The following is a 24,520-nucleotide window of genomic DNA, read 5'->3' as shown; positions in this document are numbered from 1 at the left end:
GTATTTGGCACAGCTCAGCCATGCCTCTGCTGCCACTGCCTGGGCTACTGTGACTAATACCGCTCTGCACGCTCATGCTAGCTTCAGGAGTATGTGTACGCAAGCTGGGAATCACACTCAGTGTAGATGTATCCTGGGATGTTCTGTCCTTTTAAAGTTTGTTATGTCCCCTCTTTTGCCAAGACAGGGTTTGGGGGGTGGGGGGAGACAAGCCTACATCCTGCATTTGCAGTGGGATGCAGTCAATGGTATAGTAGATTTTCTTATCTCATCTCCAACATTTATGATCCTAAGCCCCTGTACTGCCGTAATTCCCCCTTTACCCAAGAAGAGTGAACACTCATACAGCAGCTTCCTGTGGAGGCTGGTGCTGTATTACAAACTGTCCAGGAGAAGTCCTCTATGTAACTATTCAGAACATGTGTGTGACAGTGCCTGGTAGTTTTAGGTTTAATAGGCTTTTATACAGACAGTGGAATTTTCTGGTATGGCTTCTGGGTAAATTCACAACCTGTAAAGAGTATTTCAGTCTATCTGGATTACTAGCCTCTTAATAGGAAGATCAAATATAACTCTCCTCAAAAGAGTTAGCCAGTATTCCCTCCTACCGCCACCCCCAAGCAATCTAGTTCAACTCAAATTAGACTTTATATATTTTCTCTGCTATGTCAAATATTAAGACTATACAACAATGTACACATCTCATACATCTTGCAGGAGAATTACACAAGGATTCTGCTGCCAGCTGTTCCATACACTTCTGCATGATTGCTATTAGTGTTGGTCTAATTATTCATTGCCAATAATATTCAATAAAACTTAATTTTTTCTTTGATATTTGTTTGCGAACAGATCCTGATTTCTGCAAGTGTTTTCATTATTCATTTGCTAAATAGCTTGGATGAACAATTTTCAGATTATGATTGGGTTACAAGTAGAGCTGTCGATTAATCACAGTTAACTCACACTATTAACTAAAAAAAATTAATAGTGATTAATCGCGATTTTAATCACACTGTTAAACAACAGAACACCAATTGAAATGTATTAAATATTTTGGTTGGTTTTCTACATTTTCATATAAATTGTATTCTGTGTTGTAACTGAAATCAAAGTGTATATTATTTTTATTACAAATATTTGCACTGTAAAATTGATAAAATAAATAGTATTTTTCAATTCACCTCAAACAAGTACTAACCTGCAATCTCTTTGTTGCGAAAGTGCAACTTACAAATGTAGATTTTTTTTGCTACATAACTGAACTCAAAAACAAAACAATGTAAAACTTCAGAGCCTACAAGTCCACTCAGTCTTCTTGTTCAGCCAATTGCTAAGACAAATAAATTTGTTTACATTTATGGAAGATAATCCTGCCCTCTTCTTATTTACAGTGTCACCAGAAAGTGAGAACAGGCATTCACAGGGCACTTTTGTAGCGGCATTGCAAGGTATTTACGTGCCAGATGTGCTAAACATTCGTATGCCCCTTTATGCTTCGGCCACCATTCCAGAGGACATGCTTCCATGCTGATGATGCTCGTTAAAAACGTGTAAAGATGTGTTACTTCTGACTGAACAGCTTGGGCAAGAATTGTATGTCCCCTGATCTGTTTTACCCACATTCTGCCATATATTTCATGTCATAGCAGTCTCGGATGATGACTCAGCACACGTTGTTCATTTTAAGAACTCCACTGCAGATTTCACAAAAATCAGAGAAGGCATCAATGTGAGATTTCTAAAGATAGCTACAGCACTCAACCCAAGGTTTAAGAATCTGGAGTGCCTTCCAAAATCTAAGCGGGATGAGGTGTGGAGCATGCTTTCAGAAGTCTTAAAAGAGCAACACTCCAATGCAGAAACTACAGAACCTGAACCACCAAAAAGGAAAATCAACCATCTGCTGGTGGCATCTGACTCAGGTAATGAAAATAAACATGTGTCAGTCTGCACTGCTTTGGATTGTTATCGAGCAGAATCCATCATCAGCATGGATGCATGTCCCCTGGAATGGTGGTTGAAGCGTGAAGAGACATGAATCTTTAACGCATCTGGCACATAAATATCTTGCAACGCCAGCTAGAACAGTACATGAGAACGCCTGTTCTCACTTTCAGGTGACACTGTAAACAAGAAGTGGGCAGCATTATCTCCTGCAAATGTAAACAAACTTGTTTGTCTGAGCAATTGGCTGAACAAGAGGTAGGACTGAGTGGACTTTCAGGCTCAAAAATTTTACATTGTTTTATTTTTAATGCAGTTTTTTTGTACATAATTCTACATTTGTAAGTTCAACTTTTGTGATCAAGAGATTGCACTATAGTACTTGTAGCAATTGAAAAATACAATTTCTTCTGGTTTTTTACAGTGCCAATACTTGTCATCAAAAAATAAATGTAAAAGTGAGCACAGTACATTTTGTATTCTGATTTGTAATTGAACTCAGTATATTTGAAAATGTATAAAACATCCAAAAATATTTAAATAAATGGTATTCTATTATTGTTTAACAGTGCAATTATGATTAATTTTTTAATCATGTGATTAATCACGATTAATTTTTTTTAATCGCTTGACAGCCCTAGTTACAAGCTCTCCACTTTGGGTATTCATGTTGTGTGAATGGTTCTCTCTATTTTATGGTATTACTTTGGCTTCCTAATTGGAAGACTGAAATCTTTTAAATTAAAGAAAAATAATGACAAATAAATGTGTAATGAATAATCCACTTGATACAAATCTTTGGAGGAATATTCATGTGTGATAAAATTCTTGAAACTATCACAATTCAAGTACTTTTTCCACACACACACCTGTTTTCCAGTATCCACAAACTAATGATAGACACAAATAGTATAAGCTTAAACAATAATGAAATTGTTTGTATTATGGCAGCACCCCCAGGCCCCAGACAGGATCAGAGCTCAATTCTTCATGTGCTGTATAAGTACATTGTATGACACTGTCCCTGACCCAGAAAGCTTACAATGTAATTTTAAAAGTCAAGTTATAAAGAGTGGATTTAAACAATGGGAGGGTCAAAGGGGAGGGGACTAGAATTACAGCGATGAAAACGTGATTACACAGATTAGAGTACAACTTTATGAGTCCAATTTAGTTTTATTACTGCTGTTACACACACACACACACACAGGCACTTCTACTCATGAAAGTGTTTGAAAACAAAACTTGTTTAACAACTAGTATTTGACCAATAGTGGCTGAAAGCTGCCCCTCTTTGACCACAAACCACATAGAGATATCATGGTATCACTAGCGGGAATGGGTTTATTTTCCAAAGGGCTGCCCACAGACAACCTATTGCGCACACACACACACACACACACACACACACACAAAACCAACACCACCATGATTCCTTAATCCTTAGTATTGTGTCAGAGGGTATATCAACTTTTTATTAAAAACACCCTTCCATTTGAAGTTATAGAATGCCGTCAACCCACTTCCTACACCTTTAACTACCTTAAAAGGTCTGTGTGAAGTCTTGTAACAAAATGAACAATATTAGGGTGTATATGCACGGTAAACCAATGAGCAGTTTGAAAAGCTACTGCTTAAGGAATGCTAGTTTGTCTTCTTGAGATAGTGATAATTCATAGGGGCATTGCTAGAATACATGGTAAGCACATATGCCAGCTCAGGATTTCCTTCTCATTGTCACCAATAAAAGAAAGTGTGCATACTTGTGCCAGAGAGATAAAAGGCTCTTTCTTCACCAGATTAATTTGGAAAGAATTCCTTAGACAATATTCTACATCCATGAAGACATGGAACAAGAAATGAGTTTCTCCAGTCCATAAGTGATGTCCCTGTATGTTATAGCCTCCCAGAGTCCTCCTTGACAAAATTAAATTGTTAGAACAATTTTGTAGACAAAAAACATTTTATCAATACATCACATCTGGATCAACTTGGCAACAGTCAAAGATTAATAAGAGTTTTAATCCCAAGTATTTGCTACATCGAGAAGAAAATAAAGACTTTACTTTCAGAGAACAACACAACGGGGATTTGAGAGATTTAATCAAAAGATCTATTACCTGATGCAGGAAAAAAGCCTATGGAAGCCTCACATTTTAATTAAAAAATCCCAAACATCTAACACTCTTCTGTAAACTTGGTTAAAGGTATGTCTTTTATGTAAACCATACTACAACATAGTCATTCCCTCTACTATATTACAGCAAGGTTTGGTTTGTCAAGTTCATAATGCTGTGTAACTCATTTTTATTTGTCACTAGTAATAGTGATGATGCAACTCTGAGTTGCTTTCTACAGCCCTGTTTTCATTTCCACTTGTGTGTTTTCCCATAAATCATGATCTACAGCAGGCTCTCAGTTTAAGAATCAGCAGACTAAGCCATTTCTGATGAGGTTTTCAAAGACATGAAATAATTTTGTCCCCTATTAAGGGGAATTCAGCTGCAGGTAAAGGCTGCTCCTGCTCTTGGAAGTGTTAAATGAAGCCAGTTATAAATTAATACTTGTCCCTTGGAAATAAAGTTGGTGTTGCTGATTAGTCCATATGTCTTTGCAGGTTGGTGAGTTGTCCAGGAAATCCAACCGTCACCCATCTGAGTCTAGTAGTAGATTATAAACTCAGATAAATTTACTCCTCTGTGGTGGCTCTGGATCTGTGAAGCAGGAAAGAAGTGATGGTGCTTTGTTTGTTTTCCATATGTGAGCTGGCCTCATGGGATCAGAGCTTCATTAAATTAACAGTGTAAGTTATGGAGTTGAAGTAGCCACTTGATAATGAAGGTTGCTATTGAGTTTTCATTATAATGCTGATTCCCCTCCCTCCTACCCTAAGACTGTCTAGACAAAGAGATCTGGCCATCATACGGCCGAACTAGGTATGAAACTGAGTTAGAATTTTTCTGCCAAATTTGAAATTATTCAGACAGGGGGTTCTTGAATTAATACAACCTGCAACTAGAGGAAAGGCTTTTGAAAGAGAAGTATCTTGCAGACATTGATTGTTTTTCTAGATTTGTAGAAATTTTGCCCCTCACAAGTCAACTGATCATAAAAAATTAAAAGGCATCTCATCTCATTTTAGCAATAAAAAAGAAATTGTAATTGTGATGGTTTTTGGGGTACCGCAAGCCGAGAGTCATTTTGTTGCCCATCTGCCTCCAGCATGAGGGAATCTTGCCTGTGTCAGCTGGGTGTTGCTCCCCAACACAATCAGCCTATCAGCCACTTAAGCACTCTCCTCTGGGTTATACCAGCCCTCCTGGTTGACAGCAGATAAACCCCAGCCCCCGGGTCCCTTCAAAGTGTCCCATGTGATATCCAGCCCCTGATCACTGGATACCCACAGAAATCCCAGATCCTCTGTTCCCAAAAGAACAGCGTATTACAGTTTAGCAGTTTTACCTTGGACCACTTCTTCTGTTTCACACACAGCACCTGAGTTCAGTTATAGTAAAACAAAAGGAAGTTTACTTAAGACTAGAAACTGAAATAGAAACAAGTGAGCGATGGAGACAGACATATAAAACAAAATCATAAGATATGAATTAGGGCCTACACTTAGTAATTACCTTTCCTAGCCAATAAAGTAGATTCTCACTCCAAAGTTCAATCTTTTGTAGTGCTTGCTGGCCCCTAGGATCCAGAACCCAATCTTTCATGAAGCATCCCCAGTCTTCAAGGTGCTTTTTCAGTGAATGGCTGCAGAGTGTCTTTCCCCTTATACCAAATCAGTGGTCTTCATATACAGAAAGTGTAATCCCATGGCTGTCCTATCATTCCTTTTCACTGCCGTGTGGTTTCAATGTTTATAGTTTGTGTTTGGTGATTTTCCATTGACTTTTCTGGGTTGTTGCAACAGTGCAATATGTTACATAAACTGGTGACTTGCTTTCACTCCAAGACCATAAGGCATAGTTTTCAATATAGTTACATTATTCCTTAAATGTTACCCATGCACACAGCTCACAATGATTATGAGTATCAATAAATTAGAAACTTTCAGTAGAGAGCTCACATACTACCCTTTATGGATAAATACTATTTAAGTAGTGTAGTGGGTGTAATGAGTTTGCCAGGTCTGAGACAGGAGTTGCTTGTGAAGAACAATGAACCTTTTGCCAGTTGGCACCAACGAGCCTCCGTGTCACAGTAATGACAATGGGCCAGTTTGTCAGCTCCGAACTCTATGCTTTTGAAGACACAGTATGAATTCAACCTTCTTATTTCCACCTCTACCACTCATTTGGAAGTGGCCTGCTGGAATGATATGTGAAGTTTGTTGAGATAATATGGGATCTCTGTTGAAGAATTATCTATGCTTAGCTTTAGGGCAACTTGTACTTCATCCCCTGGAGTAAGATCAGCTCAACTGCTTATGGATCAGATCAGAACAGAACATGTAAGTCTTCACCCTAACAGACCCTGCTTAATGGATGTGAGGCTGAGAGATTCCAAATCTAAGAGGACTCAGGCTTTCTTCTTTAAACGTCATACTGCATCCCAAAGTTTACCACATGAACCCCAGTCCTAAAAAAAATGGATAAGGAAAATATTGCACAACAGTAGCTGTTGTCTCTGGAAATTGCTGCACTATACATTTGCACCTGTTTGAGAGTGCTCAAGTCATACTGTTCAGAAGAGGTAAGCAGTTGGTTCCAATCCCAACTGAAGTGCCATGTGACCATAGTTGCATTGGTCCTCACATCACAGCCTTAGCAAAGATAAATCTGCTGGGAAGAGTCTTTACCCTGCTCTGCAGGAGTCTATGCATTTAGAATTTGATAATCCAAGAACATTCACCAGGGCAGTCTCTCTCAGGGATGGAAGATGGCCTGTTCTGGATGAGTGATAAACCAGTGCAGTACCTGGATCGGTAATTGGTTGACAAATATTATTTCTGTTCAAAATTCTTTACACAGGAAAAAAAGAACAAGATGAGAGGATGTGTACTGCTGCATCAACTCTGTCAGAGTAAGCCAGGCAAGAAAGGAGCTAGGGAAAGTTCCAGGCAGAAGCTAGATAATGCAGTGATGGGAGGGGAGCTTGAGATCATAATATTTTCCTTATTCTAATAAAGTTTTGTTCAAAGTTAAAGAAAATGAAGCGACCTATTCTGGACACAGCATGGAGTTTTACGCTGTTACAAGCCAAGTGACTCACCAGAGACCAACTATCTTGCAACAGCAACACATGCACTTGATTGTACAGTCAGGAAAGCCAGAACGACACTGTGTTCAGAAAGATATGCAATAAGAAGCTTGACCTCAGCATGTCGAGAGGATATTATTCCTCCACCACCACCACCCACACACACACCCTTTCTGATCTCAATGATTTTGACAGAGAAAACTCCCCCCACGCCAAAACTGAGCTCAACCAGAGCTCTTTAGATTCCTGATCAAAAGCTCTTTGAAGTCAATGGAAACATTCCTATAGGCTTCAGTGGGTCTTGGATAAGGCCTTAGGGGCCAGTTATTCAAAGGTATCTAGGTGCCCAGTGGAACTTTTATAAGTGCATAAGCATTGGAGTTAGGGGTTAGATCCACAATGGGATATTGACATTGCAACTTTTAACTCCTAAGCAACCTGTCACCTCATGAAATCCCGAAAGCCTGAGCTGTTTTGTTTCTCCATGCCTGTTGAACAGAAGTAACCTGCTGCTGTGACTACCAATTGACAAAACTTTAGAATTTACATGGCATACACAACCCAGCATTTGAAACAAAGTATGCCTGGCTATCTGTTGTGTTTAGTGCACCTAGAGGAAAGAAAAGAAAAGAAAAGAAAAGAAAAGAAAAGAAAAGAAAAGAAAAGAAAAGAAAAGAAAAGAAAAGAAAAAAGGACATTCTCCACTACTAAGAGATGGATTAATATTCTATAATTGTTCCTGTTCACTGTCTGCTTTTCTAAATCTTGGCCATAACTGAGCACTGTTCTCTCTCTCTCTCAGGAAATGTTTGTTAGAAGTTTCAATTGTAAAAAAGACAGATACGTCAAGATCCAACTGCAATGATCAACCAGATGTTTGCCCAAAAGTCATTTGTTATAACACCGTTCTACTTTATTTTATATTTTATTTATTAATGAGATTCCTCTATAAGAGAGCAGCAGTATTTTGTAATGAGATGGAAACATACCCCCTTTTAAAATTCCACTGTAATTTGACCCCAAAAATATCGCTTTTGAAAAAGGAAATTAAGTAAAAAAAATCATTTTACAAATCATGAATAGAGCACCTGTCTAACTTGTCATTCAAATGAAAGAAAACTGTTCACACAGTGCAAGTAAACAGTAGTGCCCTCGTAAATGCCAAGGTACTCTTATTGAAAACTGAATCTTTCTTTGACCAAATATATTCATATGGCTGAAAGTGTGGCTTTAACCCAGGTCAATGGCAAAACTCCCATTGACTTTAATGCAGCTAGGATCTCAGCCTGTAAGTAGGGGGCCAGATTCTCAAGTTGGGTAAACTGGAGATAGTTATGCTGCTTTACTCCTGCTGAAGATCTGTCTCGTACTTTAACTTTATTCCACCCAAAGGCATCATATTCACTCTCTAGGCACTGCCACTCAGCCATCTCTGAGTCCCTTAATAAAAGGAAGCTAATAATATAATTATTATTATCTGCATTAAGTGGTCAATATGCCTGAATTAATTCCAGAGCGGGACTCAAGCCTAAAGTGAAGACATAAAAACACACAGCTCTCTAGACACATTAGAGTCTCTGGCAGGTGAGCAGGCAGCAAGAAGTTTGAGAGTTAGTGTCAAACCAACAGAAATGTAAATCCTTGGATCATATTTCTTAATGGGATAATCCTGTCCCCAGCTCTGTCCTTCTGACTACTGATTTCCAAGTCCTCTGCTCTTCCAGTTTAAGAAGTAGTTGGTGATGATATCATTGGCTTTGACCGAATGGCTGACTGCTTCTGAGTCAGGCCAATAGTCAAACCCAATGAAGTCCTGAATTCAACCAGGGAAGCTGTGATGGTAAGCACCTCTGTATTCACCACTGCAATGATGTTCATACAAAATATGCCTTGTAAGGTATTTAAAAACTAACACCACACTGGTCACTAATATTGTAAAATGGATGTGCTAACCTCATACGTGAAGTTATAAATTCCCTCTGTATAATGTTACTAGAATACATTTAAGTCAAAGACAGCTTAACCTAGGTAAAGGAAGGTTTGTCCACTAGACAAAGGAATGTAGGTTTACCTCAATTTATGTATTAGCCATAAAAACAAAGCTATCAAGCAAACAAGTGGGGGTTGTCTCGAGTCTCAACTCAAGAGACAGAATTAAGATGGCTCCTAGACCCCAGGTGGTGATAACCCCTTACTGGTCTGGATTGCACCCCAAAGTTGACAGAAGGGCAGCAGCAAAAATAAAAAAGGTAAAATAATATAAACTGTATTCTATAAACTGGAATGCATTATCTTTCCCATGAAAGAAATTGTATTTTTATGCATCTACTGGCTGTATATTTTATTCAAGATTGAACAATCAGATGACAGAATGCGCACACACTAATAGCGGCAAAATCACCACATTTGAAGGAAATGCAGCCTCATTTTATTGCCATATAAAACTATGCATAGCAGGATCTGGGACATTTTGATATCCCACTTGTCTTGGATTTTGTTTTTGGCATAGCTAGACAAAACATCTGACGGCCTGCATGGCATAACTTTACAAGCTTAAAAAAATAGCATAGTTCTTTTAGAAGCTCTAATAATTTTCATATTAGCATATGTTCACACTGTAATGTTTGATAACATTCTGAATTCCTTTGACTCCTTGGTGAAGAACCTGTTGTTCTCAGGTGCACTGAATTGCTCTTTTTAGGGTGGTGGTGGTGGTGTTTTGCTTTGTTTTGGGATTTTTTAGGGTTTTTTTAAGAGTGCTAGTCTGTATTTTTAAAGTTATAGTATGGTATTTTAAGAGTATCCTAAGAAAAGAAAATGTCTTTACTAAAAGTTTAATTACATCATTTCTATTCAGATCAGACAATTTCAGTAAACAAAATTAAAAATAACTTGATCACACAGGTGAAGAGAAGAAAGCAGATCTTCAGCAAGAGTCACAATCTCAGTAGACCAGATTTTAAAGGTATTAGATGCCTAAAGATGCAGATAGGCACCTAGTGGAATTTTCAGATGTGCTAGGGCCCAGAGCCTCAAAAGGTACTGAACTCCCAGAGAAATCTGAAAATTGGACTGTGGGATAGTCGTATGTGGGTCTGTCTCTCTTGTTGAAGTTGTTCAACTATAAATAATGGAATAATTAATATTAATTGGGTCAGAGTAAGTTTAAGTGACTCTAGTCCAAGGTTAGGCACTCACCCAGGAGGTGGAGAGCCCCTGTTCAAATCCCTTCTCCTAACAGGCAGTGGGGGGAAGTGAATCAATATCTCCCGTATCCTGTGTGAGTATCCTAACCACTGGGCTGAAAGTTAAGGAAGGCTCTCCCTTCCTTCCTCTCTCACACAAGTCTCCTTGTGGATCCAGATCTAACGTGCCTAAAATGCTTTGAAGGTTCAAACATTTCAAGGTCTCAGATGTAGCTGTGTCAGGTCCTATGACTATATGACTAACTCTAAAACAAATTCTACCCACATAGGTGCACCCAACTCCCATTGGATGTTTCTAAATTGCTGTCCCACCTATAAAACTAGGTATGTTAATAAAAGCATTGCATTCATATTCTCACTGTATAATCACATGGAAAGCAAGGGACACTATTAAGCGCTTCAAGCTACATATTTAACTTAGCCTCACGATGTTCTGGGAGAATGTCCTCCAGATGTTAAATAGTTGTCTCAGGATGAAAGATTCAGATCTTGATTCAAAACTTGATAAGTTTAGGAGTGTTCGGGTGCTGTGTTTTGGTTCAGGCTCATATCTAATTTTAAGGGATGCACCTTCCACCAACAGAAGTAAGTCCAATAAAAGTCCAATCTCACCTAGCTTGTCTGTTGCATCTCCACTGAAAGCAAATGGAGCTAGGCCAATTTATACCAGCTAAGGAAATGAACCAAAATATTTATTTTATTTTAAATACACTGGTTGTGTTTCAAAGCTTGTTTTTTCAGTTGCCATTGGCTATATGCAACCCTATGCTCTTTCTGTCACAGACCTCATTGCCATGCTTGTGATGAGAGGACCAACAACTCCAAAGATAAGAAAAAGTGGAGCTACATTAGGGGGAAAAGTTAGCTCATGCTCCCTAAAAAGAGAGGAAAGGGGTGGGGCTGAAGGGGGGCAGTAAGCTTCTATTCATCTATTACAAAGCAAAGGGTTAAGAGTTAATAAATCCAACAAGTCCATAAAACTGCACTTGAGTGATGAAATGTTACTTAAAGACAGTCTGCATGGATCTGTCTAGCTGTGCTTTTTTATTAGCAAACAAATGTGTCAGCAAATTGAACAAAAGACCAACTTTGGAAGGAGAGATTTTGAAAATTTCAAAAGTACTTTCTGAGTAGAGGAGTGTTGGAAGATTTGACTTAGCTCAAAGCAAATTAAACTTTCCTTCAAAAGTGAATGGTCTCCAAACGGCAACTCTTTGTCCTAAGAATAGCAGAGATTTATTTTTAAAGGTGATTCAGGAAAATTCCTATCTCTGTTCACTGGAGCATTTTGTACATATTTTCCCCCAACACCACCATTTCTAAGATATCTCAAACAACCAAAAGGCAGAAATAATCTACAGTTCAAAGGAAACTTCACCCTACATATCAGAGAGCTAAACTGTTTTTTATATTGTTGTTTTATTTTGAAAATATACCAGAGATTGTGAGTAAATATTTTCAAAAGTACTTAAGGGAGTTAGGGATCCAACTCATTTTAAGGATGCCTAACTCCCTTGAGCTCTTTTTAAATTCCTATCCTGTGTTATAAGTATTATTTGTCCTCTTACATCTTTAGCTTGTCTGCCTCTTCTTCTCTTTGCCCTGGTCTTACATATATTTGCTGCTTTCTCTAGTTACTTTGTACCTTTCTCTGACATTTTTGCTTATTTATTTTTTATTAATTCCTTTTAAACAAATACTTGTACGAAGCCAAGGAATAATTAATACTTGGCGGGTGTGCACAGAATTCAAGAAGAAGACCTAAGACATGCACAATGTGGTGACAGCTGCCTAGACTGCTATAGGGTGCTTTCTAATGGAAAGAAATTCCCATATAAACACACTGGGCAATTGTAAGAGCACACCCTTGCCTCTAGAGTGCCTCCCTATGTACACAGTACGACAGATATCCTTTCACTCTAACAACCCCTCCAGCTCTTCTGACCTCACGGCCATCTGCCATCTTACATGAGCTAACTCTCCAGCTAAGTCACTGCTCAGTAATGCAAAGTAATGTACATTGGAAAACATAATCCCAAATATACATACAGAATGATGGGGTCAAACTTAGCTATTATCACTCAGGAAAGAGATCAGGGAGTTGTGGATAGTTCTCCAAAAACATCTACTCAATGTGCAGCAACAGTCAAAAAAGCTCTTAAGAGCCATTAGGAAAGGGATAGATAATAAGACAGTAATTATCATAATGCCAGTATATAAATGCATGGTATGCCATGAATACTTGAATACTTCATGCAGTTCTGGTTGCCCCATCTCAAAGAAAGACATATTTAGAATTGGAAAAGGTACAGAGAAGGGCAACAAAAATGATTAAGGGTATGGAACAACTTCCATATCAGCAGAGATTTAAAAAATTGGGCTGTTCAGCTTGGAAAAGAGACAAAGGGGGGCTATGACAGAGGTCTATAAAATTGTGAAAGCTGTGGAGAAAGTAAATAATGAAAGGTTATTTATCTCTTGGCATAACACCATAACAACCAGTCACCCAATGAAATTAATAGGCAGTAGGCTTAAAACAAACAAGAGAAAGTACTTCTTCACACAATGCATAGTCAATATGTGGAACTCGTTGCTAGGGGATGTTGTGAAGGCCAACAGTATAACTGGGTTCAAAAAAGAATTAGACAAGTCCTTGGATAGGTCCATCAATGGCTATTAGCCAAGATGATCAGGGATACAACCCTATGCCCTGACTGTTAGATGCTGAGATGGACAACTGGGGATGGATCACTTGCCCTGTTCTATTCATTCTCTTTGAAGCATCTGGCATAGGACACGATCACAAAACAGGATACTGGGCCAGACAGATGATTGGTCTGATCAGGTATGGCCATTCTTACATTCTTAGTAAATCCTCATTCATAGTACACAGAAAAGTCCAAAATAAGGAACTCACATTTCAACAGCATCAGACTCTCTCCTCCAGCCTCTGCCTAACACTCGGTCCTTTACTATTTTCCCTCTCCCTCCTTAATCTGGGGAAGAGATAGCAGAACCCAGGTTCATCTGTCCACTGGGTTCCAGCTCAGGCCCTTGTTCAGTACAGCCAGAATTAGCCTCTCTCAAGTCCCTTGCTGTTCCCTCAGCCGCTTCCTACCTTTGTGGGCTTTCCAACCTCTTGTTGTGTCTCTCATGTTAGCTTCTCTAGTGGTTCTTACCAGTTTCTCAGCAGAAGCTTCTTTCCAAAGTCCATCAATCTCTCTGGAAGCTACCCCCACCTACCTGCCTTACAGAACTTTTATCCTCACCTGCTCTAGGGCTGCCAATCAGCTCTGGCTGAACAGACAGACTGGTTTTTGTGTTAACCCATTGGTTGCCATGCCAACATGGTGTGTATAGACTCTGACAGCAATACTGCAGCTTATGAGCCAGGTTTACTGGTATGATTTGGCTTTTTTGTGCCACTCTGGTGAGAAAAGCAGCTGTAAACCTGCTTTAGCCAGCCACTGAAGCCAGCTTTATGGCTTCTGTGCACCACCAGAGTGGCACAATATATCTGGAGCATACCAGTTAATCTTGCTGTCTGGGCCCAATACTACAATGCATTGAGTGGCCTCATCTTCACGCACTTTGCACCTTGCTGGTGTGGGTTGTATGTTATCTCTTGCTATTTGTTAGTTCAATTAACCATGCAGTCTATACCAAAGAGGTGTCAGAATTCCTTGCTCACAGTTCTTATGAGGATTATTCCTCTTTGTCAATCACTGTTAGAGAGACTACCAAGAGTTGAGCCAGATTCTGCATTCAGTTGTATTCACTGAAATCCGCAGGTTTCCATGACTGTAACTGAGGGCAAAACCTAGCACAGTATATCTGGGGAAGGACCATTAGAAAGAAATATGTCTCTCAGCCTGCTCTCTCAACCTGTTGAGTTTGTGCTAATTGAAACAGGCCTGCCAGTTTGCAAGGTCTGTGCTAATTGTAAAAAAAAATCCAGAAAAAAAGAGTTTGTTCTAAAAGTAACAAGATAACAACTGTCCTTTATGGCTGATACAACTTTGTTTTCCTGAACTCCAGAATAAGATTTGTGAACCCTCGCACTCTTGCATGCTTATCTTGTTTGTTTACTTTTAGATGTAACGAGTGGGATGAATAGACTTATTGAAGTCTGCCATGTCCCACTGATTTTAGAATGGTTATGTTAAAGGATGGGTAGGTGATAAAATGCAGATGTGACAGGATATACATTGGAGTGTGATTGTATGTATGAATGAATAAAGAATGAAAAATTAAAGATTGATGTGCCAGCTTTAAAATAAGACTGTTTGGCTGAAGAATACAGAGGACGAGATAGCCCAATAACCCTTTGGGCATACTTGCCCCAATGACAGGAGGGCCAAAGAACCGAAGAGCAAGATAACAACATATTGTCATTCCGTCATTGCTGTTCCATCTGTATGATTGACTATCACTTCAAACATGAGAACAGTCATTGATTATCACTTCAAACCTGAGAACAGCATGACGAGGCAAATACATGAGGATTGATCCCTATAAGAACAGACCCTGAAGACTGAGGACTTTTGGTCTGATTCTGCAAACCAACCTCCAGGAGCATCAGATGCGCATCTGACAAGGCCCTGCTCCCTCCTCGTGTCCAGGCCACCTGGCCAGTGGCTTGGCACGAGCAACTCTAAGGCTGGTAACTATGATAACAACCTTGCAGAACCTGTGCGTGTATGAATGAATGTGTGAATGGATGTGAAATTGAATGGAATGTTATAGATATAACTGACTGCTTACTATGATTCTTTCTGTATTCACAATAAATGCGGCATATTGCCTTATCCCCTTTAATAAGATCCTGCTGGTTTTTATTTTCTTGGTATAACACTCTTTCAAGTGAAAAATAAAGCACAGAAGGAAGACTAGAGACTGCCAGGTAAATTAGTACAACCGCAGAAAAAGCGGTGGATGCGCCATTGCTTTCAACATTTAAAACTAGACTGGACAAAGCACCCTCCCAAGTCACACCCTCTAGACCTGCTAATACTGCCAGTAGCAGTAGTGGCTATCCCACCTTGGGACCATTGCTAGTGTACGTAATTTACAGCACTGAAGCTGCCATAAACTATGTCAGGGATAGCATAGAACCAGCACAAGACTAGGGACCCCCAGATGACTCCTTTACAGCTCCCCTTTCTCCCTACTGTGTGCAGCTGAAGATTGAGCGAGTTATAACATTGTTAGAGGATCAAGTTTTAACCCTGGCAGATACGTAGGCCAAAGAGTTCCCGAACATGGTTCATATGTCATACCACTATAAAACAAGATTTATAAACTTACATTCACTTATCTCTGGTCATATTCACCCAGAGTAATTATGCTTGTTTGCAGTTCTATTTGTGAAATGGGCATGGTCTTATAGCCCCTTACACCTCACTTGATAAATTACATCTGTGCCAAGCCTTTAGTTAGTGGGTTGGAAGCACACTGTCATTGCTGAGTTAGTAAGTGTTTCGCCTGAAATAGGTTATATACAAATATCAAGATCATACCCCTACTATTGCCACTTTACGCCAAATAAAAGGGCTTAACCAGTTCTGAAATTCTGATCTTAGATGTTTTACTCTGCACTGGATGACACTGTCCAATTAATAGATGCCATTGCACTTTGATTTACAACATTCTATAGTATTTACTCAGCAGTGATCTTGTAACCACTCAACACACTCCCTCATCTGTAGTTTAAGGACAATCTGCACCATGGGCATGCCACATAATTAATAAAATGACACAAACTGTGCCAAGGAAGTGTGAATGATTTTGCTGTCAAAATTAATATCCAAATATTATAGGAAGTTATTTATACACTTGCTCTCTTTTGAGTAAGTAAAGCATTTGTAGACATAGGTTTAAAAAACTGTACAACCTCCTTTCTGGGAAGTACTGATAATCAACTGTATCATTTTGAAATTCGTCTCCAGAAGCAATCCCACTGTCGCTAACATTCCGTTGGGTGTTCTAACTGAACAAATCTGCCTAACACATTAAGATATTACGGCTATTCCTACTCTTGGAAAATTGCCAGGGGGCATAATTTAGGTGGTTAATTATACACAAGTGTCAAAATATTCCTAGCAGGTTGATTTCTATTCATTTACTCTGGTCATTTGAAAGTGATCAGACTTGACAGTACATAGTAGAAGATGGTTATCTTCTTTGGTTAAAGGAGATAATTAAAAGAGAAATAGATGACAGTTTGGCATGATATGCTAAAACTATCAGCAATGTCACCCCGACACTTTAAAAAAAAAAGGCAGTAAAAGTGATGACTCAATAGTTCTTGAAACCGAGGTATTGATTGGTTTACTATCAGAATGAATGTTACAACTCGTATTTAAGAATGTATGTTACAAGCATTATTGAGAATCCCTTTTGCTTTTAAAGTGTCCTTTGCCAAATATGCTACTATATTGGAACTGTTCGACTTGGTTTTGTGGAGACTAAAGAGAAATCTGCATTCGTACAGCACTGCTGAATGCCACGGGACTCTTGCATGTCTGTTCAGGAAATACCAAATACTCTAAGATTTGGTTGGTAGAATGATCTTTTAAGAGCAGTAAGGGAGACCTATAAGTATGGATTTGAGATTCTCCTTTTTCACCTGTTTCAAAACCAAAAGGGAGAATAGACCATAGGCAGTTGAATAAGAACTACCATTGTGTTGTGAAAATATATCAAAGTGTAGCCCTCTGGAGCAGAGATTGCCTATTCTGTGTTCTTACAGCACCAAGCATAAAGGAGCCCCAACCCCCACACAGATTTTGCGCACTAACAATAATAAAAGATATTTACTACTGTTAATAATGCACCCAGGAAGGGAGAGAGAAGTAACTTGTCCACTAATTGGTACTGTGATGGGGTGCATATACCCAGACTCCCAATAAGGGCAGGAAGGACTTACTGGCCTACCGTGGAGGAGAGGAAATATTGCTGGCTTCCTCCAAGGTGGGGATTAGAACTCTCCCACAAAGTGGATTCCCTCAAATGGGGAATATCCACTACTGACGAAGTAAATGTAGGGGGACTGTTGTTCTCTTACTAACATTCACTGGAGGTAGTTTAGTTGCTAGCTCCCAGTACTCAAAGGGGAAGGGTCAATGGGGAATCGGGACCCTGAGACTGACAGCCCCCAGGAACAATGGGGAGAGGCCAATGCTCAAGGTCAGCCTGAATGACAGGGCGGGCAAGCTAATCAGGGAGTCAGGAGGCCAGGGAGGTCCCGTCCTTCATGTGAGCTGGAATTGCCGGGGTCAGACAGAGTGGGGTCAGGCTAAGGAGAAAGCAGGGACCCGAGCTGAGCTTGGGAGCAGAGCTGTGCCAGATCCAGAAGGACCAGAAAAGCAGCCCAGAGAGAGCAGACCCTGTCCTTGGAGCAGAGCTGCAGCCCCAAAGCCAGAGGCACAGCCCAGAGAGAGCAGACTTGCCCTGGGAGCAGAGCTGCAGCAACCAGAGCCAGAGGGGCCAGAAAAGCAGCCCAGGAAGCAGGTCACTGCTGGGAGCAGAGTCACAGAAGCAGCCTGCAGAGCAGACCTGTCCTGGGAGCAGAGCTGCAGCATCCAGAACCAGAGGGGCCAGAGAAGCAGCCCAGGGAGCTGGAGGCAGGGCAGCAGCAGCGCTGAGGCAGAGTGAAGCTGGGGCTGGAGCAGTCTGGAGCTGGGTGTCATGAGCAGCTGGGGAGAGCGAGGGGGGACCCTGGGCAGTGGGCCCAGCACAGGGGGACGCCTCAGCCAGGAGGCTCTGCAGGCCAGACTCAAAGGGGGATTGGTAACCCCAACAGGGCGGGGGCAACGCTGAGAAGAAGGGCCCTGCCACCTAGAGCGTGTGGCCACCACCAGAGCAAGTGTCCAACCCACAGCATCCCTGCAACACAGCCAGGGCCTGAGCAGGAGGCCTGGGACTTACAAGGAACAGACTGTGAACTGCCCTGATGTTCCAGAGACACTTTTTGTGATGTTCCCTGCCACAGAGCAGGTTGATGTGTTTCCTTTAACCTTTCCCATTTCCCCTTATTCATTTTAAAATTAATTGTTGATTAAATAACTTGCATTTGCTTCAAATTGTATGTAATAATCAGTGGATCATAGAAGTGCCCAGTGCAGACAGAGTACCCCAGAGTGGGGACACTCTAGCCCCTGTCCTAGGTGACCACAGCAGGGTTGGGGGTCGAGCCCCCCAGGAATCCTGGGCCCAGCCTTGGTGGGGTTACGAGGACTCTGCCAGACAGGAGAGTGGAAGGGGCGTCCTCAAGGGCAGAGAGGCCACTGGGTTAAAGGAAGTGGAAGCAAGGACTCAGATCCTTTCGCTAGCCCACTTCACTGGGGTAGCACAGAAGCCAGGAAAGTTCCCCACAATAGTGGGACTATTCCACTGCTTACATAAAGAAAGGGCTGAGACCCAATCCTCATAGACTTTAAGGCCAGAAGGGACATCCAGCTCATCTAGTCTGACCTGCTGCACAATGCAGGGCACAGAACCTAGCCCAGACACTCCTGCAGTAGACCCCTAAACTCTGGCTGAGTTACTGAAGTCCTCAAATCATGATTTAAAGACTTCAAACCCATATAGAAAAGGCCTTAGCTAACAATGCAAACGCCTAGTGTAGACGGTTCACATTAGTGGAGAATAATTTGCACATGTGCAGCTACTCCAGTGACTAAAATGGGAGTGGAGATAAGGCATTTGTGTTTAGTCAACTTTGGACATACATAACCATTAGTGTGGTATCCCCTGGTGAGCTAGGAGTGTGTCTATGTTAGAAAAAAGATTTTATTCCCACAAGAGTCTAGATTTGAATGATAGCTATCATCTCCCCGCAAGGGAGCAATGTCCTGTGGGAAAGGGGGTGTTCTGCAGAGGAAAGAAAACAAACAGCAGGGAAAAGAAGAGATTCAATTTGGAGAGAAACCAGTTTATTGTTACCCAATGTATTTTAAATAAGCATTCTCCTCTCACATCAGTACTGATCCAATTACTGTTGCTGCCAGCAGCAGACTCCTTTTAATACGTTCACTGGGGATTGATCCTGTTGTTAGCCCTGCCTTTACTGGCTATCAGTGGTGTGGGGCTCCTTTTAAATGTGTTCATCCCTGTAGCTCACCCTGGGGTGAGAGTGGAGCATACTGGGCCAGAACTACATTGTTGTGCTAACTCCCAGTCCTGACTTCCTGCTTTCCAACCCCTAGTGGTGGTACCACAGGGTCAGGAGCCTTTTAATAGGCTTCTGTCCTCCCCCCCCCCCCCCCCGCCCGTTCCCAAAAATGGGGGAGCACATCAAAGCCAAGCCACTTCAGTGGGTCATTTGGGCATCATTTGTTGGGTCCCAACCCTAGCTCTACCTGTGCTGATTTTAAATTATTTAACTTCTGCTTCAGGAAATCTAACTAAATTCATAAGCCTGTCATAATAGCAAAATAAGGGCAAGCATGAAATATATTTCCTAATTTGTATGTCAACTAGTGAAATGCTGCAAAGGTAAATACATTTCTCCACAGTTGGGCTCCTGGTAGAATTTATTTCTGAAAAGGTTTTGCAATAGCTTGTTAGATAAAACTAAATAAAGGGACAGGGAGAGGGATACGCTTTCAGATAGGAATGCATGATGACATATAGTGGCCTCTGCCCTCTAGAAAGAGTCGGATCGAGACTGTGCCTATTGATATAATAACCATAGTTCTTCCTTTAGAAACTTCCCTTAAACAGTGCTGTATTGTGTCATGATTGGGATTCAGGAACAGTTACAAGTTCAAGGTAAAAAAGAAAAAAAACAGATTGGAACAGAAAAGGCCATTGAAAGGATATTGGTAATTACAGTTTGCATTCTTATCAGTAATAGGTCATAGTGATATAGTGTTATTGTTATGCTTTATATGCATGTACTGATTTTTAAAAGTAAAGAGATGAATATTTTACTGAAAAATAAAAACACTATTCTTATTAGTAAAGATTCAGGTTCCTGTCTCTTAATTATGTGTCCATTAGGAACAGGATGAATGGGATTCATATATAAATACTTGTTGAAGTACGAAGGCCTAGTTTGCACGGAAAAGTTTTGCCAGTATAGTCAAGTTATCTATCTCAGTGTAAAAGCAAACCAAGACATAGACTCAAGTTAACTGGCAATTAATTAACTTGAGGCTAAAAGCCTAACATAGACATTGCATTTAGGATATGTCCTTACTGAAGGGAGAGGTGAGTTTTACCTCCAGATAGCTAACTTAGCTCAATGTAAAATCCTAGTGGACACAAGGCGCAAGTAGGGTTTATGTCAATTAGTAGCTGAGGTTAAATTACACTCATTTCCTCACCTGGGGGTACCTTGACTAGCTACATGGAGGTAGAAATTGCCTGTGACATGACTCCAGCAGGATTTTACATCAGCATAGTTACTTGATGTAAAAACTCCCTTTTTTGCTATGAAGACAAAGTCATAGGAAACAAGCATGAAGTTGTGTATGGCCTTGCTAGCCGGAATGCTCTGTGCTAGAGATATTTTTTTCCTGAAAGAAGAGAAGGGAGGTTGGCATCTAACTGGCTGTTTCAAGCACAAGGTAAAGAATGAGGAAATACGTGAAGTTACAAGGTGAATGAGGGAGACAAAGGGAGCCACTGGAAGAGCAGCATGGTAACAGTATAGGAAATGGGAGTGTATATAAAAGTCCCTAAGGGATCCCTTTCCACAGGATCATCTCCTGACATCCTAGAAGTAGCACAGGTGCTCCCCTCTGGTTCTTTCTACTTTTTAACTGAAGGCCCATATTCCCCTGTGATTGGAAGCCATCCCAGATCACACCTCCTGGCAGCATGGCATGGTTCTGCATGTATCCCACCCTCAGCTCCAGCAGGGTTCTTGAAATGATTTGCTCACAGATTAGAACACTTAAGTAAGAGCCTCCCGGGGGGGGGGGGGGAGGGTTCTTATTTATTAAGTCCTATGAAAATGCAGCCCCTTAGTTCCAGACCTTGTTCTCCTTTAAGCCAGGAGTCTGATAACCCCCTTTCTTGAGGGATGTGCTCTGAATAAGGAAGAGGTCCTCCCTTCCTTGGTTCAGGAATCCCACAGCCCTTCTTCTTGGGGCCTTTGTCAGTAACTTGCATCACTTTCCCCTCCTTGTGTCGGGGAGACTCACAGCCTTCCTTCTGGAGCCTCTGTCAGCAACTCGGTAAGGCTGTGCCCCTTGGTCAGCTTCTTGGAGCCAGCCTCTCTCTAGCTGACCACTCAGTCTCTCTCCCTGTGCATCTCTGGAAGCATCTCTTTTATCCCTATGTTTGGGACTTTTAGCCACATGATCAACCTGTCATAGGATTGTGCTAACTTTCCCCACCTAGGAAGGGAAGCTGAGTGAAGCACAGGTGGGGATCTATTCACTACCTCTTAAAGGGCCCAATCACCCTGTGACATGCGCTGCTCTCTGGGCAGGTTGGCATCATGGCTCTTTCTTCTTTAACACACCCAGGATTGAGAGAGAGAACGGCTCTTAGCCCAGTTTCCACATGCTGACCTAGTTTGGAGAGCCACAGGCAGGTGATGGCAAGTTTTTCTGTATGCTTCCCCCTACCCCGCCACCCCACCCCAGCACCATTTCTGCCTGGGAGTTCTGCAGGTATCTGCTTGGTAGGAGGACTAGGAGGAAAAGATAGCAGGAGGTGCTGGAGTAGAGAGGGGATGGGTGTGAGAGTAAGGGAAGCTTGCAGTACTGTGTGAAGGAGAAGAAAAGAGGTTCTAAGCTGGGCACTGCTGATAGGCAGAGAGACAAAATGGGTGCCTGGGAAAAGATCACACAGAGGAAATATTTGGCACCAGACTAATTAATGACAAGAGAAGCAGGACAAAGGGATTTGCAGTCAGTATAGCTGTGGGTAACCAGAGGAAAGCATCCCAAGGAGCGGTGGTGATTTAAGGGCAGGTCTACATGATGGGGCTAAGTTGACCTAAGTTACGCAACTCCAACTACATGAATAATGTAGCTGGAGTCGATGTACCTTAGGTCGACCTACTGCAGTGTCTACATCACGGTGGGTGGACTTACCATATGCTTCTTGTTCAGGTGGAGTACCGCAGTTGACGGGAGAGCGATCGGCGGTCGATTTTGCAGGTCTTCACTACACCCCACTAAATCAGTGGTCCCCAACCTCTCTGTGGGAATAGCATATTCCTATTCCCAGAAGACTGGCGGGCGCCAGGCACCCCACCGCCGAAATGCCACTGAGAAATGGCAACATGACTCGGTGGCATTTTGGAGGGCGGTTCTCCGGCAGCCGTGCTCGGTGGTGGCATTCCTGCGGGCGCACACAACTGCCCCAGCGGGCGCCATTGTGCCCCTGCGCACCGCATTGGGGACCCCTGCACTAAATTGACCCCTGGTGGATCGATTGCTGCACGTCAATCCCCTGGTAAGTGGAGCCAAGACCTAAGATGCCTTCCCAGAAAGGAGCGAAGGAAGAATTGGGCAAACTCTGAGCATGGAAGAATTGGCTAGTAATCTGCATAAAAGCAGCTGAAGAAAATTACCCAGGTTTGTGGTGTTCAATCTATTAATAGAGAGGAATGTATGGAGTGTTGTAGCTGTGTTGGTCTCAGGATACTAGAGACACAAGGTGGGTGAAGTAGTATCTTTTATTGGCCCAACTTTTAAGCCCACTTTCTCACTAGAGATGAATACCCAATGGCACCTGCAACCTCTTCTACCTACCTACGCCCATGTCCCCTCTCTTCACAGTAATGGAGCAGCTGTGGGGCGTCCCTTAGTAGTTTCAGCATCCCAAACAAGGGGAACTAGCCAGACTTCCAGTTTGCTTAGCACACATCTGCCCCAATAGGAGAGCCTGAGGTATCTCAGCCTTGAAGCACAATTTGCCTTCAACAAACTTCAGCTACTGATTGTCAGATATTTTGTATCTTAACTATTGAATAAATTAAATAGTTGTGTAAAAGTAAATCAAGACTGGATTATTTTATGAAATCAACAGGCTGCAACCCAATGTCTTCACTGATGATCCCAATATTTGCTGTTCATCTGGATAATAATAAACTAACTGGGGCAAACATTTTCAATATGATCAAAAGATGGGAAATATTGAAATGTTCTCCGCTCAAGAATAAATATTTGTTCATGGGATTTCTCAAAAATCTAGAAGTTTCCAGCTGCATGAGAAACTTTTCTAAGAAATTAGAGCATTTTTCTCAGACAAGAAAGAGAAAATGGTCAATCACATATGTGACAGGTTCCCCCGGGGTGCCACCTGGAACTGGAGTACCACTGAGTCCTCTGAACCACCAGCCTGGACTCCCTCTCACACTGTGCTACAGTGACAAGCCTCGGACCCCACTCCAGGTCCTACACTTCCAGCATTCACACAGGCAGGGACACACCCAGCTGGAATTACGGTGGCTGGTCAGAGAGCCTGCATGTATGAACCAACAATAGAGAGCCCACAGCCAGATAACCCCCAGAACCCCCCACCACCACTTGAGTATAAACCCAAAATTATACCAGCTTGCACTGCACAGGGAACTGTACAGCGTAAGCTCATAGAGTTTACCCCTCCCTCAATGTGGACAGGAAATGCAACAGCCCCTGCCCCTGGAGCTATGATTCCCAAGCAAATCATAACTTTTCCAATGACATCTTACGTACCACATCTTGTACAAAATGCATCATAATTATATTATAGTCATACAACTAAGAAGAATATGGGGTACAGTGACACAGATATATTCTCCGCCTCTGTAAGTTATTTTCCTGTGAGAGATATTATCGTGGGATCTAAGCAGCTTCAATAAGGTAACATACATGCATGAGCTATGCTATCTATGCCACACCTTGTAACACACACTAAAAGTTCAGACCACATTCTCTCTATGAATGTGCATCCCTAATTGCAAAGCTATGTTCTTTTCTCCCCTTCCAAATATCAGAGAGACTTGTTTGGCAGAAAAGGCATCTGCTGCTAGTGATCTGACTTCCCTCAAATAATTCAGCTTGATATAGAGGCAGTGTGGGGACAAGAGGAAACACCGGCAACCCATTTTGCTAGTGGATTGTTGTTTCAAATAAGTGGGGGGAAAAGAGTAAAGCAGAGCCAAAGAAAGAATATTTCCGTACTTGTGCTTGAAAAGAAATATAGGACACTTA

The sequence above is a fragment of the Eretmochelys imbricata genome, chromosome 4 (genome assembly GCF_965152235.1).
Source record: "Eretmochelys imbricata isolate rEreImb1 chromosome 4, rEreImb1.hap1, whole genome shotgun sequence".
Classification (NCBI taxonomy): domain Eukaryota; kingdom Metazoa; phylum Chordata; order Testudines; family Cheloniidae; genus Eretmochelys; species Eretmochelys imbricata.
This window is presented reverse-complemented; position numbering follows the sequence as displayed.